Here is a 14,670-nt window from a genome sequence, read left to right as displayed (position 1 = left end):
AAGTGATGCCTATCTCAATATGTTTCGCTGTAACCCGGTATAGTACCCAAGAGGTCACATTATCACTTGATATCCTTGGTATACTAAACAAATATGTTGTTTACAAGATTCGGGGCAGACTTACAAATTGTTCATTAGAACCTTAGAGATGTATGAAAAGTTCCTCATCATTATTGATGCCTCTCGGGGCTTTTGTTCTGAGTCTAATTATGTATCTAGATTCCATCTGTCGTAGTGATCTCGTTCGGTCTCCTCCTCTTTCCTGTGCCGGTGTCATGTAGATTCCATAATAACACATTTTTTGCCAATCTCCATCTTTGCATTTCTGCATGTGTTTTGCAGTGGCGTATGTCATATCCTTATTCTTTACAGCACGGATATGTTCCAATATTCGTTTTTTTAGAGTACAGGTTGTGCTGCCAATGTATTTCATACCGCAATCGCACTCTATAACGTAGACTACAAATCGTGAAGTGCAAAGGATACTTTGTTCAATGTTGGTGGTACTTCCATCAGCTTCATCAAAGGTTTTCGTGTTTTTACCAATCTTACAGGCTTTGCATGTATTGCACCTCCGGAATCCTTTTGCTTGATTAGTTAGCCAATTGCTTTTAGGTTTTTCTTGAAAGTGACTCGTTATTAACATATCCTGTAAGGATTTGGCTTTCCTGTATGTGACCGCTGGTCTTTCTCCTAGTATTTTGCCAATGTCCCCATCACCAGAGATGAGATGCCAGTATTTTTGTATTTTATTCAGTATCATGCCACTTTCCTTACTGTAGGTTGTTATAAACCTTGGTGCTTGTTGTTCTCCATTATCTTGCATCACATTTTTTAGAATTAGGATCTCTGTTCTTGATTTTTTATCCACCTTTTCCTTACATTTTCTCAGAGTTCTTGTGTGGTATCCACGACTTCTTAGTCTGGCCATGGTTTCCGATGTTTCCTTTTCAGCATCCTCTTCTTTTGAGCAATTGCGTTTTATTCGTATGAATTCGCCGTATGGGATGCTATTTTTCAGTGGAATTGGGTGGAAGCTTGTTCCATGTAGGATACTGTTGGTCGCTGTTTCTTTTCTAAATAGAGTAGTATGTATCTGTTCGTTCTCAATGAAGACCTTGGTGTCCAGAAATGCAATTTCATTTTTACTGATGACATGCGTAAAGGATAGACCAATGTTATTGTTTGACAATTTTTCAAAGTATTTTTGGAACTCCGTTTCTGTGCCTTTCCAAATTAAAAATAGGTCATCAATGAACCGGACCCAAAGTACAATCCGTTCCAGTTCCATATGAAAATCTGAGCACCAGGCAATTGTCTTTTCCCACCATCCCATCACAGTATTCGCATAGTTCGGCGAAAATGAGATGCCCATGGTTGCTAAATAAATTGCTTTGAATATACAGTTCCTGAGTGCCACGTCTTTTGCTTCGAATAAGTATATATATATATATATATTACTGCTCCAAAACACCAAACGGGTTCACTCGCAGGCGGGTGCTTTTCAGTGCGGGGGTGTACCCGCATCTCAATTAATGCTGCAACTCTCCTCCTCACAATCGATTTCTCTGGAGAAAGAAAGCACTCGCGGGGGGCCGTTTCCGTGATTTTATTAACCGGAAACTTTACACGTTGGCAAAAAACAAACAGACGCATTTCGGTAACAACCTTTCTCTATGTTTATCGAAGCGCCAGCAAGCCATGATTTTAAACATCCGTCAATTCCATAGGCATCAAAAGGGGACTGTAGAAAATGACGAAATTCCTTCGCATTTCCTCCACCTAGTTTACGTCATCTTGAAATGTCAAATGAATATATAGACAACTCAAGAAAATATGGTACTCAAACATATGTGTGCAAAACAAACACATCAAAAGTAAAATAGAACCCTCTAATGGGTGATGTGTGTAAACTAGCGCCATTTCCAAAATATTATTGCACAGTATGAAGCCCTATATGGGCATACCCTTGGTGACAGTTCTAAGTGAAAAATAACACTATTTGACAAAAGATATAATCATGCCTCGAGCAGCCTCATTATACGTCCTACTACATCTTAGATAAATCTACACAAATGAATACAAATATATATACAAATATATACAAATGGGCTCAAGCTACCTCTTCCAAAACAAAATTGTCTAATGAAATCCGAGATAAAAGAAAGAAGAAATGAAGTAAAGAGAGGTAAGATGAAAGAAAGAATCAAATAGAGAATGGTCAAAATTCAAAATTCAGGGTTCACAATATACAATTATACAAATATACAGATCAAAATTTCAAATTTCCAGAAACATGGACTAAGGAGAGTGTTCTGAGTGTACACCGGATACAAGACAATCCATAAATATAAATCTAGATCCTATTCCCCCAGATGAATGGCCAGTTCTTGGCTACTATTGAGACCCCAAGGTGTCTTAGTCTGGAGATCAATGATGTAGCGTGACTCCAGCCTAAGGAGTCTCAGAATCCTGTCCCCTCCTCTAGGATTCATCGGTACATGGTCAAGGCAAAAATAACTCAGCAAATCCCTATCGCGCCCATGCACTTTGTCAAAGTGTTGCGCGACAGGGTATGTTTCATCCTCTTTGGCTATCGCCCGCATGTGTTCCAGTATTCTAATCTTCGTGGGATGGATAGTACTGCCCACATAGCGTAAGCCACATGGGCATGTGAGACAGTATACTGTGTAAGGTGTCGTGCAAGTTAAAAACTTCCTGATGTCTTTACGGGTGCTCAAGCTAGGGATACCATATGAGAGAACCCTCTTGCTTCCCTTACAACCTTTACACTTCCCGCATGGGAAGAAGCCTTGTAATGTCCCAAAAGCTGATCTCGGGGTATCAGTAAGATAACTACAGACTAAATCATTTTTAAGTGATCTTGCCTTCCTGAATGTAATAAGGGGATTGGATGGAAGGTCCTCCCCTATGATGTTGTCAGTCTGCAGAATATGCCAGTTTCTTTTCATGATTCTCCTCACATCCCTAGCATTTTTAGAGAAGGTAGTAATGAGTCTAAATTTGTCCTCACTGGTTTTCTTGTCTGTGCTCTGTCTGTCTTTGTTCTTCGATAGATCTAACCTCTTAGTAGTGTTCACTCTCCCAAAAGCCTCATCCAATACCTCCTTGCTGTAACCTCGTATCTTAAAGCGTCTGATACTGTCCTTAGCTGCCTGCTGAAATTCTCTATCGTCTGAGCTGTTTCTTTTTATCCTGAGAAGTTCTCCATATGGGAAACTCTTCACCAAATTGGTGGGATGACTGCTAGAGGCATGTAGGACAGAGTTCCCAGCGGTCTCTTTTCGATAGAGCTTAGTTTTCAACTGTCCTTCCTCTACATAGATGTTGAGATCCAAATAATTCACTGATACGGCATCTACATCACCAGTGAATTCAAGGTTAACCTCATTGGTATTAAGGATCCTGATATCATCCCTTGCCGTGTCTAGTGAGCCGTTCCATACGATGAACAGGTCATCGATGAAGCGGTACCACCTAACCACATGGTTCATCCAATCTTTATTGGCCACGCCCCAGGCAACCTGCTCCTCCCACCAGCCTATGAACAAGTTCGCATAGCTGGGGGCGAAGCAGGTGCCCATGGCTGTGCCCGAGGTCTGCCTATACATTTGTGTCTGAAAAAGAAAGATGTTATTGGTTAGACAAAATCCAGCAAACTCCAGCAACAGTTCGCTATGATCCGTGTATTTCAATGGGCGTTTCTTAAGGAAATATTCCATTGCTACTAGCCCATCTTAGTGCACTATCGAGGTATACAGACTGGTGATGTCCAGTACCATCAGTTTGTAATGTTCTCTCCATTGTAATGATGCAATATGACCCAGCAAGTCTTTAGTGTCTCTAATGTATGATTTCAAGGTTTTTACATGTGGTAAAAGGAAAGAGTCTACATAGATAGACATGTTTTCCGTTAGACTCCCCTGAGATGCAACAATGGGTCTCCCGGGCGGTGCTAGCCTGTTTTTATGCACCTTTGGTAAATGGTAAAATGTCGGGATAGTGGGGTTCAAACGTCTCAAAAATAAATATTCATCCATGACCAAAAGACCTTTCCCATGCCACTTTGTGATGAGAGAATGATAATCCACAGTGCTCCTATGATGTTCATTCGCGGAGATAGCAATATATGTCTGTTCATTTGAGACTTGGCGCAATGCCTCTTTATCATAGATCTTTTTAGTATGGAGGACAATGTTGCCCCCCTTGTCCGATGGTTTGCACACTACTTCTGTATCCTTGCTCAGATCCCTGAGGGCTTTTTGCTGTTTAAAGGTAAAATTTCCTTTTGTATTGTCCATCTTAAATTTCTGTTTCCGTCGTAGTTGTGTCAAATCCTTGGTGACTGCTTCCACAAATACTTCAATGGCATCCGATGTCATTTGAGGTAGGAATTGGGAAACTGGTTTGAATGTAGTTAGTCCACCACATTGTTTTATACCTGTGACAGATAATTGTTGTGATTGCCTTAAAGATGTCAAAGTCCCATCTTTCACTTCAGTTCTTAATTCCTCCAAAACCATTATGGCATTCAGATCACCTCCTGCAAGTACATCCATCTCTGGTGGAGTACAAGCTATGTTTTTAGATTTTATCACTTGTGGTTTAACTTTGAAGTATTTGTGTAGTTTCAGTTTGCTAGTGAATCTGAAAAGATCTATACGTGTCTGTGTAAATTCCATATTTCTCTGAGGACAAAATGTAAGTCCCAACTCAAGGACAGATTCCTCAATCTTGGTTAGTTTTTTGTCCGCTAGATTGATAATGGTGAGATTCTTCTCCGTCTTCAATGCTTCCTGTTGAAAGCTCTCTTGTTGTAGGCTGTCCTGCTTCGTGTGGCCGGTGGGGATAGATTGCCTCTTCCGACCCCCTTGTCCTCTCCTTGTCTTCCTCTTCCCGATTGCTCTGGGGGCTTGCCTCTGCCCCCCCCTCTGCCATGATTGGCGGATTAGTTTGAATTCCTCGCGAAAAGGAGTATGTGTCAATCCGGACCTCAATGCACTTCTGTTCTCATCCTCAGATGATTCGTTTTCTGTCACCTCGGATTCAGACGTCAAGGGTGCTTCAACCACTTTCTGTGCTGGTCTCTTCGCCTCACTCAGAAGCTCCTTCCTGGGATTATCGAACTTTTCGGCGAAGGTTAAAACCCTCTCCTGTGCGTAGTCGTCTTCATCACAATCGAATTTACTTTGTTTACGTGACTTGATCTTTTCCTTGTAAACTTTCAGGCGTTTCTTCATTTGTTCCTTGTATTCAGTAATCTTCGTTTGGTCCTCCTCCCCTTTCAACATCTCTTCCATATTTTCAATATCACGTAGTGCCTTATCGCGATCGCTCCATGCAAATTTAACCAGAATCCGCAGCATTCCTCTGCATGATTCTGCGGTGTGCTCAGCCCATTCGTCTAATAACAGGGGATCCGGGGACTCATAAGCTGGTACACTGTATATCCTAAGGCCTCTGGGCACTCTATTCACTTCAATGTAGTTCTGTAGTGAGGTTCCTTCCCACCACTTTCTAATCTCGCGCTCGTACAGCCGTTCGAGCGCAATGCATTGCGTCATGACATTAGATTTAGCCACATTCCCTTCTTCTCGGCTAGAGTCCCCTCTCTCCTCCTTCTTCTTGAACATTGCCGAGGCTGCCTCCCGGCGCTCCGATTCACAAAACATAATCTAGTCAAATATCTGTATCAATACAAGACTTCTCCGTGTTAAGCTCCCCCTCGCCTTGTCTTGTGTATGTTTGAATGAGCGTGAGGTTGTATGTTTTACGAATGTTTGAACATGGCCATGTTTGGAAGTTTATTTTTATGATTGAATGAGGAACTCGTGACGACAATAACCATGCCGTGTTTTAGCAAACTGAGTTGTTTTAGATGTTGCTGCCGTCCTAATGATACGCGTTTGGCTGAAAGTCAACCTGCCCCGCCTGAGGGCAGCCCAAGTTATGATATGTATGTAAAGCATGGTATTACACCTCTCTTGTTTAATACACTATGGCATAAATATACTAAAGATAATGTGGAATTACAATGGCCCTTAACTGGGTCTTTTGATGAGAAAAAGATACATTTTCTGCAGGATCAATTATTTTCTAAACGTAGTCGACAGTCAATGTTTGACTCCCTAAGCCTGTGGCAGAAGGAAGCACAGCGTAGACGTATGCGGGAGGAGAAAGTATGTAGGATGAGAGGAAATCAGACGATTACGCAGAAGGCTATAGCTTATGATAAAGCAAAAACTGAACAAGGGATTGATTGTGTGGACAGACAATTTAGATTGCAAGTGGATAAGACCTATGTGGCTAGGACTGAAACTGAAGATGAGATAGAGGATTTATTGGATACTCGTCCACCTCCACCTTATGCTCCGCAGCGTATATATCCCGTTGTTCCCCCGACTCTAGTACAGGCCCCTTCGGCTTCCACCCCTGTTGTTTCCTCTTCCCTTGCCTCTCCGGGAACGTCTTCTGTTTTGTTTCCCTCAGTGTCTGAGACGGCTACTTTATGGCCTGTTACATTGCCGTCTTCCGTTCTGTCCACAGCTGTTTTGTCTCCCCCACCCTTGTGTGGACTTCCCTTTCTGAGAGCAGGACTCCATCTCCATCTGTTTCGACTCCATTTCGTGCTCCGGGGGATTTAGACGCACGGAAGTTGTTTACACGTTCGGCTGTAGGACAGAATGAGAACCAGATGATTGAGGATCAGTCATCCCAGTGGATGCGACAGCCTATTTACACTATAACTGATATATAACACACGCTTCGAGATTTTTAGCCTGTTATGCAGCAACATGCTTTGAAACTCATGGCTACACGTATCATTACTCTCTGGGAACAGTGTTTTCCAGGAGGAATGGCCTACCAAGTGATGTATGACATCCGGGACAGGGCTCATAAGCCCAGATGAACTGTATAGAAATGTGGAGGTTTTATTAAATTATCGAGAACAGATGCATCAAAAATGCCCCTCATGGGACACTCAGCACCCTATGCGAGAAGTTCATCCTATCTTTCATCCTGAAATACCGGAACTAAAAAATGAAATGACCAGGGCGTGGTGACTAGACCTCGTGTAGAGGCCTGAGTACTGGAGCAATGGGTTTACACCCCCTGGAAGAGGAGTGAAGTCCTCTCGCTAAAATCACAATTACCTGACCCCTGTAAGAATCCCACGGCTTATTATAAAGAACTCACAGAAGCGGCCTCTTCGGCCGTCATGACCTTAGCTGACATAGAGCTATTCTTTGCATTGTTAGTTCCCGTTGACGTATGGCGTCAGGTGCATGATCAGGACCATGCTCAAGAATTAGGCGGAACATGGGACCAGATAAAGGATTGGGACAAGGATCGTAAGCCTGGAAATAAGCTGAATCCTGAAATATTGGCATTACCTGGCCGTATTATCACTTACATGCATTCCTTAATTCCGCCTCGTAAGGTGGATTGGGACAAATTGACTGCATGTAAACAGAAGAAAGATGAAAGTGTTTCTGATTTTTCCACTAGATTTGAGGGCGTATTCATTGATTTTAGTGGACAGGATTTATCGTTGGAAGGCGGTATACACATAGAGAAAATAAGAGTAAGGATAAGATGGAAAAGAAAACGAAGGATCTTAAAACACGGGTGTTGATGCAACAAGTTGCTCAAGGACGAGGCAGAGAGAGAGGCGGTGGAGGGTTTGTCCCGAGGGGGGCGGGAACTGGACGAGGTAGAAGGCCAGCTGTTGCTTTGGGAATAAATCAGTGTGCTTATTGTAAGGAGGAAGGGCATTGGCGATTGCAGTGTCCATTGTTGCTGGCCCAGAACGGGGCTATGAGAAGTAGAGGAAGAGGTCGGGGAAGTGTGGATCATAGTGATATGCGACGAGAAGAGGCGACACAGGTTGGACAAGAAAATAATTATTTTGACAATCCAAGAGGTAGGTAGTATTATAATGAGGAGTGCGCAATGGACGTGACCGAAGAGTATGCTTATACATAGGATAGCCATGGACAGAGTGAGGGCCAGGTGTCAGTACCCATTGATCAGCAAGGACCTTATGTAGAGGCGCATTTGATGGGGACATCTGAAAAGTTTTTAGTTGATACGGGTGCAATGAATAGTTCTATTTCTCGTTCCCTGGTCCCAGGGGCTGCTCTGTGCGGGCACAATAATGTTTCGGTAGGATTCTCGGGAATTCCGGTGGTGAGCCCCATCTCCAAACCTATCCCTTTTACAATTGGTCCTGTTACAATAGACTCCCTGTTTCTTTTGATTTCCCATTGTGGCGAAAATTTGTTGGGCTTGGATTTTTTGAAGAAATTACATGCTAAAATTCATTGTTCACCTGATGGTGTTTAAATGACTATTAATTCCCTTGGGAAGCACACTTTGCAGTGTTTTACTAAAAATGAACCCCTCCCTCCTGAGTTTGCTGCTATTCCAGCAACATTGTGGGCCACCGGTGACACAGATGTAGGATTATTAAAGATTCCGCCAGTCTCTATTACTTTTAAGCAAAATGTTTGGCTTCCTCGTATACCTCAGTACAAAATTTCTCCGGCAGGCGAGAAGGCTGTGCTCTCCATCATACAAGATTTGGTAAAAAAGCGTGTGGTGGAAGAAACAGTGCTAATGTGTGTAACAGCCCCATTTTGCCTATCTTAAAGAGAGCCCCTGTTGGAAGCGATCCTGACTATGTTGATACCTATCGTTTTGTGATTGATTTACACGAAATTAATAAAATAGTGGTGCCCCAATACCCTGTGGTTTCAGATATCACTACTATTCTCACTATGATTCCTCCTACTGCTAAATATTTCTCTGTGATTGATTTAAAGAACGCTTTCTTTAGCATTCCGATTCATCCTGATAGCCGCCATATTTTTGGCTTCTCATTGTATGGTTGCAGCTTCTGGTTCTGTCGCGCTCCGCAGGGGTACACAGAGAGTCCTAGTATTTATAGTCAAGCTTTGAAAACATTGTTGGATGATTTGGTCTTGCCCCCAGGTAATGTGCTTTTGCAATACGTAGATGATTTGTTAGTGGCTTCTGATACCGAGGAAGGTCATAAGAAGGCCACCGTACAACTATTGTCTCATTTGGATGCTAATGGCAATAAAGTATCCCTTTCTAAATTTCAATATTGTCGACAGGAGGTGACCTATCTCGGTCATCTACTGTCGAAGGAGGGCAGGAGACTAACCCCTGATATTCATGCATTTCTTGGCATAAATTCTTACTGTCCCCAATGGATTCCTAATTGTTCCCTTCTTACTAAACCTCTTCTGTATTTAACCACTAAAGATGTGCATGAACCTTTACCCTGGACTGATGCTTTTCAAGACGCTTTTGACTCTCTGAAATCTGCGCTTTGTTCTGCACCTGTTCTTGGTACTCCTGATTACCGAAAACCTTTTGTGCTTTACGTACACAAGGTGGACGGTTGCTTGCTTGCTGTGTTAACACAAGGATTTGGTGGTAAGCAGAGAACTTGTGTTTATTTCTCGGTGGTGTTGGATAATGTCGCCAGAGCACACCCTGGCTGTTTAAGAGCTACTGCTGCAGTTGCGGGGGCTATTCGACAGTCGGAAGGGCTCGTTCTGAACACTGACCTCAAAGTGATGCTACCGCACGCTGTGGATACATTATTGAACACAACAAAGACCCAGCACCTTACGAGTGCGCGTCTTACCGGACACAAATTGACTTTGTTTGCCTCACACATTACGATTAAATGATGTGCCACTCTGAATCCTGCTACGTTACTACCCCTCCCTTCGAATGAAAAGAACAATGATGTTCATGATTGTATATTTCGGACTGAGGAGGAAACAAAGGGACGGGTAGACCTGACTGACACTCCTCTATCTGACCCTCAAGGGGAATTGTCCATCGATGGCTCTTGTTTCAAGTTACCAGATGGCACGACAACTGCTGCATATGTGATAACTACACTTCACACTATAGTTGAGGCTTCTCGAGTACCCTATCAGTCAGCACAGGCGGCTGAATTTGTGGCCTTGTTTCGGGCCTGTGAGTTAAGTGAATGATTGAGAGTAAACATTTACACTGACAGCCAGTACGCCTTTGGCGTGGCTCATAGTTTTGGTAGACTTTGGGCAGAAAGAGGTTTTCTTACTTCTCATGGTCAGCGTATACCGCATGGCCCCTTGATTTTGCGATTACTGACAGCATTGACGTTACCAGAAATAGTGGCTGTAGTTAAATGTAGTGCACACAAGGCAGTGGCTGATGCAGTGGGGGAGGGTAATGCCTTTGCCGATCAAGTAGCTAAGGAAACTGCAAAATCCAAATTGACCTCAATGTTTGTGACTAGCTCTGCTAGGTGGGTGGCTGAAACAGAGATGTTTGATAATACCATGGAGACTGTCCGAGAAATACAGAAAGAAGCTACCCCTATTGAACTGGCTAACTGGAAAAAGTGAATTGGGAGATTAGATGCAGAAGGTTGTTGGATTGATCTGACAGAAAAGCAGCGGTGGCTGTTGCCTAATGCATTAGTGAATGCGGTGGTGACAATGGCACATGGTTCAGCTCATATTGGGGTGAAAGGTATTTGTACATTATTAGGTCCTGTATGGTACAATCCCAATATATCTAGGACCGCTGATCATTTGGTACAATACTGCATGGTTTGCTTACGACATAATCCAGGTGGCAGGGAGCCTGTTCTGAGTGGAAACTTTGCACCACCATCTTTGCCTTTTGAGGTGCTTCAAATGGATTATATCCAGCTGGAGCGCGTTAACAATTTGAAATATGTTCTGGTTGTGGTATGCGCTTTCAGTAAATGGGTGGAAGCCTACCCGACAAAAGAAAACACTGCTTTGGCCACGGCAAAAGCATTGGTAAAGGAGTATTTCCCTCGCTACGGATTGCCTTGTGTGATCTGGAGTGATTACGGAAGGCATTTTAATGCAGAACTCATCACACATATATGTAATGGACTACAGATTAAACAGAAATTCTATGCGGCTTGACACCCCCAGTCCGCTGGGTTGGTCGAGAAGTATAATGGGATATTAAAGCTCAAATTGGCTAAAGTTCAAGAAAGTACTGGATTGAGGTGGCCTGATGCTCTGCCGCTGGCATTAATGTCAATACGAGTTACCCCACATTCTTGTTCTGGTTTTCTCTGTATGAGGTCATTTTTGGGCACCCTGCTAATGTTTGGGGCGTCCCGAGACCCAGGACGTTTCGTGATATAGATTATCCTATGCTGACAGACTATTTGTATGCTTTGACTAAAGATCTTCGTTCCATTCATCAACAGGTCTCAGCAGTTTTGCAGCCCCTGACGGAGGGTCCTGGACATCGCTTGGAACCCGGACAGTGGGTTCTGATCCATAACTATCAGCGAAAATCCAGCTTGGATCCTCGTTGGTCTGAACCGTTTCAAATTTTGTTGGCCACGCGGACGGCGTGAAAAAACTACCCCTCCTGCTTCCATATGATCAGCAAATCCAAGACGGGGTTCTGACTCAGGAAAGTGAGAGAGTTCCTCGATTCATCCCTTTTTCTGACGGCCAAGTAATTGGAGAATGGCAAGGAGAAGGTGCACCGGGCTCGGAAGGGGCTCTGTCATCAGCACAATTGACCACCCCAGATTCTGTTGTTCTTGCAGCTAACCCAGAGGTTTGCAGTACCCCTGTTTCACTGGATTCATCATCCTCTGTTTTGTTCTCTGATCAAGAAGTGCCTGGCCATACTCGATGCAACCTGTGGCCCAGAAAACAACACGGTACACCAGGTGAACATGGTAGGAGATAGGGAGAGACTTGAGTGATAGGGTACAGACCTGTGCTATGAACGTCTGTTAGATACGCTTCTGGTGTACTGAGCGAGACACTGGACTGAACGCGCTGAGAGCCTTGAATATTTGTTTGCTCTGTTCAGAAAGAAAGACTGAATTACCTGTTAAAAAGGGCCCAGGCTGTGTTTTCTTCAAGAGTTGTGTGAGAACATAACTCCAACGTGAGAAGTTTGTTTTGGTATTATCTGTGATGAACGATAGGAGCCTGCCTGTGAGGCTCTAAGCGGACACAGGAAAGAAGCACCCTCTGGCAGGTTGGACTGCATTACCCTAGTTTATTATTGGACTTTTAGTTAGTATGTATCCCTTTGCTCGTTTTGTTCCTGAAGAGGAACGTCCTTTTGTACCACGCTATTTTCCTACTTATATGCCTGTTTTTTCTAGTTGGACCAATCGTGTTAAAATTGCATTTATAGCTACTATAGCAATATTGCTAATTATATTACTGGGAGTATTCATATATTTAGAATTTCACCACCCTATGCATACTGTTTTAGGGACACCTACCCCACCCCCGGAACATGTGTTTCATACCTTAGCCCCTCATAAGGAAAGGCATCATCAGACCTATGTGAAAAACGCATTCTTGGAAATGCTTCATCAAGCACACAGTACCACCAATACTAAAAATTGTTGGGTTTGTGGTCTTTTACCATCTGTTATGCACAAGCGCGACTTATTTATATCCCTACCTTTGTCTCATCTGGGAAGTTGCGAGGCTTGGTTCAAATTGCTTTCTATGATGTATATGCATTACACTGTGGATGCTCGAAGGTTTTCAGAGAGGGATTAGGAAATTATTTTGGCATATATTGAGGTTCATCAAGGATTCAACCCCGATGGGAATAATGGAGAGGGAACCTTAGATTCGAATGCCTGTATGAATATGTATACAACGCATGAAAATACCACTTGGTTGAAAAATGAAATTTTGGACTTTGTTGAGTTCAATTTCACTCAATATTATCGACACTTTCAGGACCGTAATGTTACGGAAGATAGGGCTATTCCAGTGCCTGTATTAAACAGTACCTCTACGTTTTGTGTTCAAGGGGTAGGGTACACATCAGTAGGAGAAAGCCGGTGTAATTACACTTACCAGTTGCGTACCTTTAGTAGCCCTCCGTTGTTAACCCCTCCTAATGTATATTTTGTCTGTGGAGAAAGTGCCTATACCTGGCTTCCACGAGGTTGGACTGGACGTTGCTACCTGTCCTTCCTGTACCCTCCAGTCTATATTGCCCCTTCTAATTATCACAAGGATCACCAACTAGATAAACATAGCGTGTTTATTAGGAGAAATAAAAGGGTGATAGATACCACCGATATAGATCAGAATGATACTCCACTGCAGTATTTCACCTACATTATGAAGGGAGTGTTACCCTTTTGGGGGCCTATGATTACTAGTCAAGAAGTACGACGTTTGTCTAGAGTAGTCGAAGGGGTAATTAACACTACTGCAGGAATACTGACCAATATAACAGTAGAGCTACAGGCGACCAGACTTGTTTCGTTCCAAAACCGTATGGTTTTAGACATTTTCTTGGCAGACCTAGGAGGAGCATGCCGTGTGATCGGCAGCTCTTGCTGTGTTTATATTCCTGACTCCGCCCCCTCAGTTCATTTGGCTATACAGAAGCTACATCGGTTAGCTTCCGAGATATATGTAGAAACTGGTACGTGGTCTCTTTCTGGTTGGTTCTGGGGTTTGCTGTTCACCTGGGATGGAAAATGTTGATGGTGCTGGCATGTATAGCCGGTGTCATATTCACGTGTTGTGTTTGTGTACAATGTGGACCTGCATGTTGCTCTTATTGCGCGACAAAACTCACTTCCTCTGTGTCTGGTCCATCCCCAACAGCAGTAAAAGCTTGAACTGTTTTTAGTTAGCTACATCATGCTAAAAGGGCCTTTCTGAGGGATAAAAAGTAGATTACCCGTATATAAGGAGTATCGGACCTATATTATGTTAGCATGATGCATCGATACGTACACTCCCTGTTTGGTATATATGCTTTTGCTTGGAGGAAACTCGTTTATTTCCTCCCTGTATATCTATTTCTAAAAGAGTAGGCCGAGAACCATATAGACGCCATCTTCTGAACATATGCTCGAGCACGGGCCGTCATCACGTGTTGATCACGTGCAGCTGTCAGGCCCCAGTTCATCTGAGATACTGGTAGCAGCTGAAGGTAGGCTGTTTTACTCGACTGTTCTAAGACTCAAGGTCGCATCTGGCTTTGGGGGCGATAAACGCATTCCTGGAGGCACCGTGCCTACACTCCCAGGCACCAAGACGAAAGGGAGTCGCCCCTCCTGACCTCATCAGTAATAGATAGTCAAGCCTTTGTACTGGTCTGATGTGTGACATATATGGTCCTTCCTTGGAACTTGAGGGCCAACTGGTATTTTTCCTGTTACAGTGATTGCATGTGTTGAACCGAAAAGTATATAACCTCATGTTTGAATACGAGCCAACAGTCTTCTCGGCGCACCTGATGGGTGAGGTTCGGAGAGGCTCCTCTATAGAGTATTTTCTGTTTAATAAATGATTGAATTTTCTTCACTGCCAACTGATTGATTATTTGGTAATGGTATTGGGACTATTGGTAGGTATAGTCCTATAGTTTAATTTTATGGTACTTCAGTGTGTCACAATATTGCACAAATTGCATGCAAGACTGTGTAGCAAGGCACAATCATGTGTTGTGCTGTGTGAAAGGCAGAGTGCAGGATTATGAAGAAATAACAAAGTCTGACATATCCTGGTTAGTGCTGGGGCTGAAGGCTAGAGCAAATATATGCACCCTTGCGACATGTTGCAA

The sequence above is a fragment of the Triturus cristatus genome, chromosome 1_2, assembly GCF_964204655.1.
Source record: "Triturus cristatus chromosome 1_2, aTriCri1.1, whole genome shotgun sequence".
Classification (NCBI taxonomy): Eukaryota; Metazoa; Chordata; class Amphibia; order Caudata; family Salamandridae; genus Triturus; species Triturus cristatus.
Note: the sequence above shows the minus strand (reverse complement) of the source record.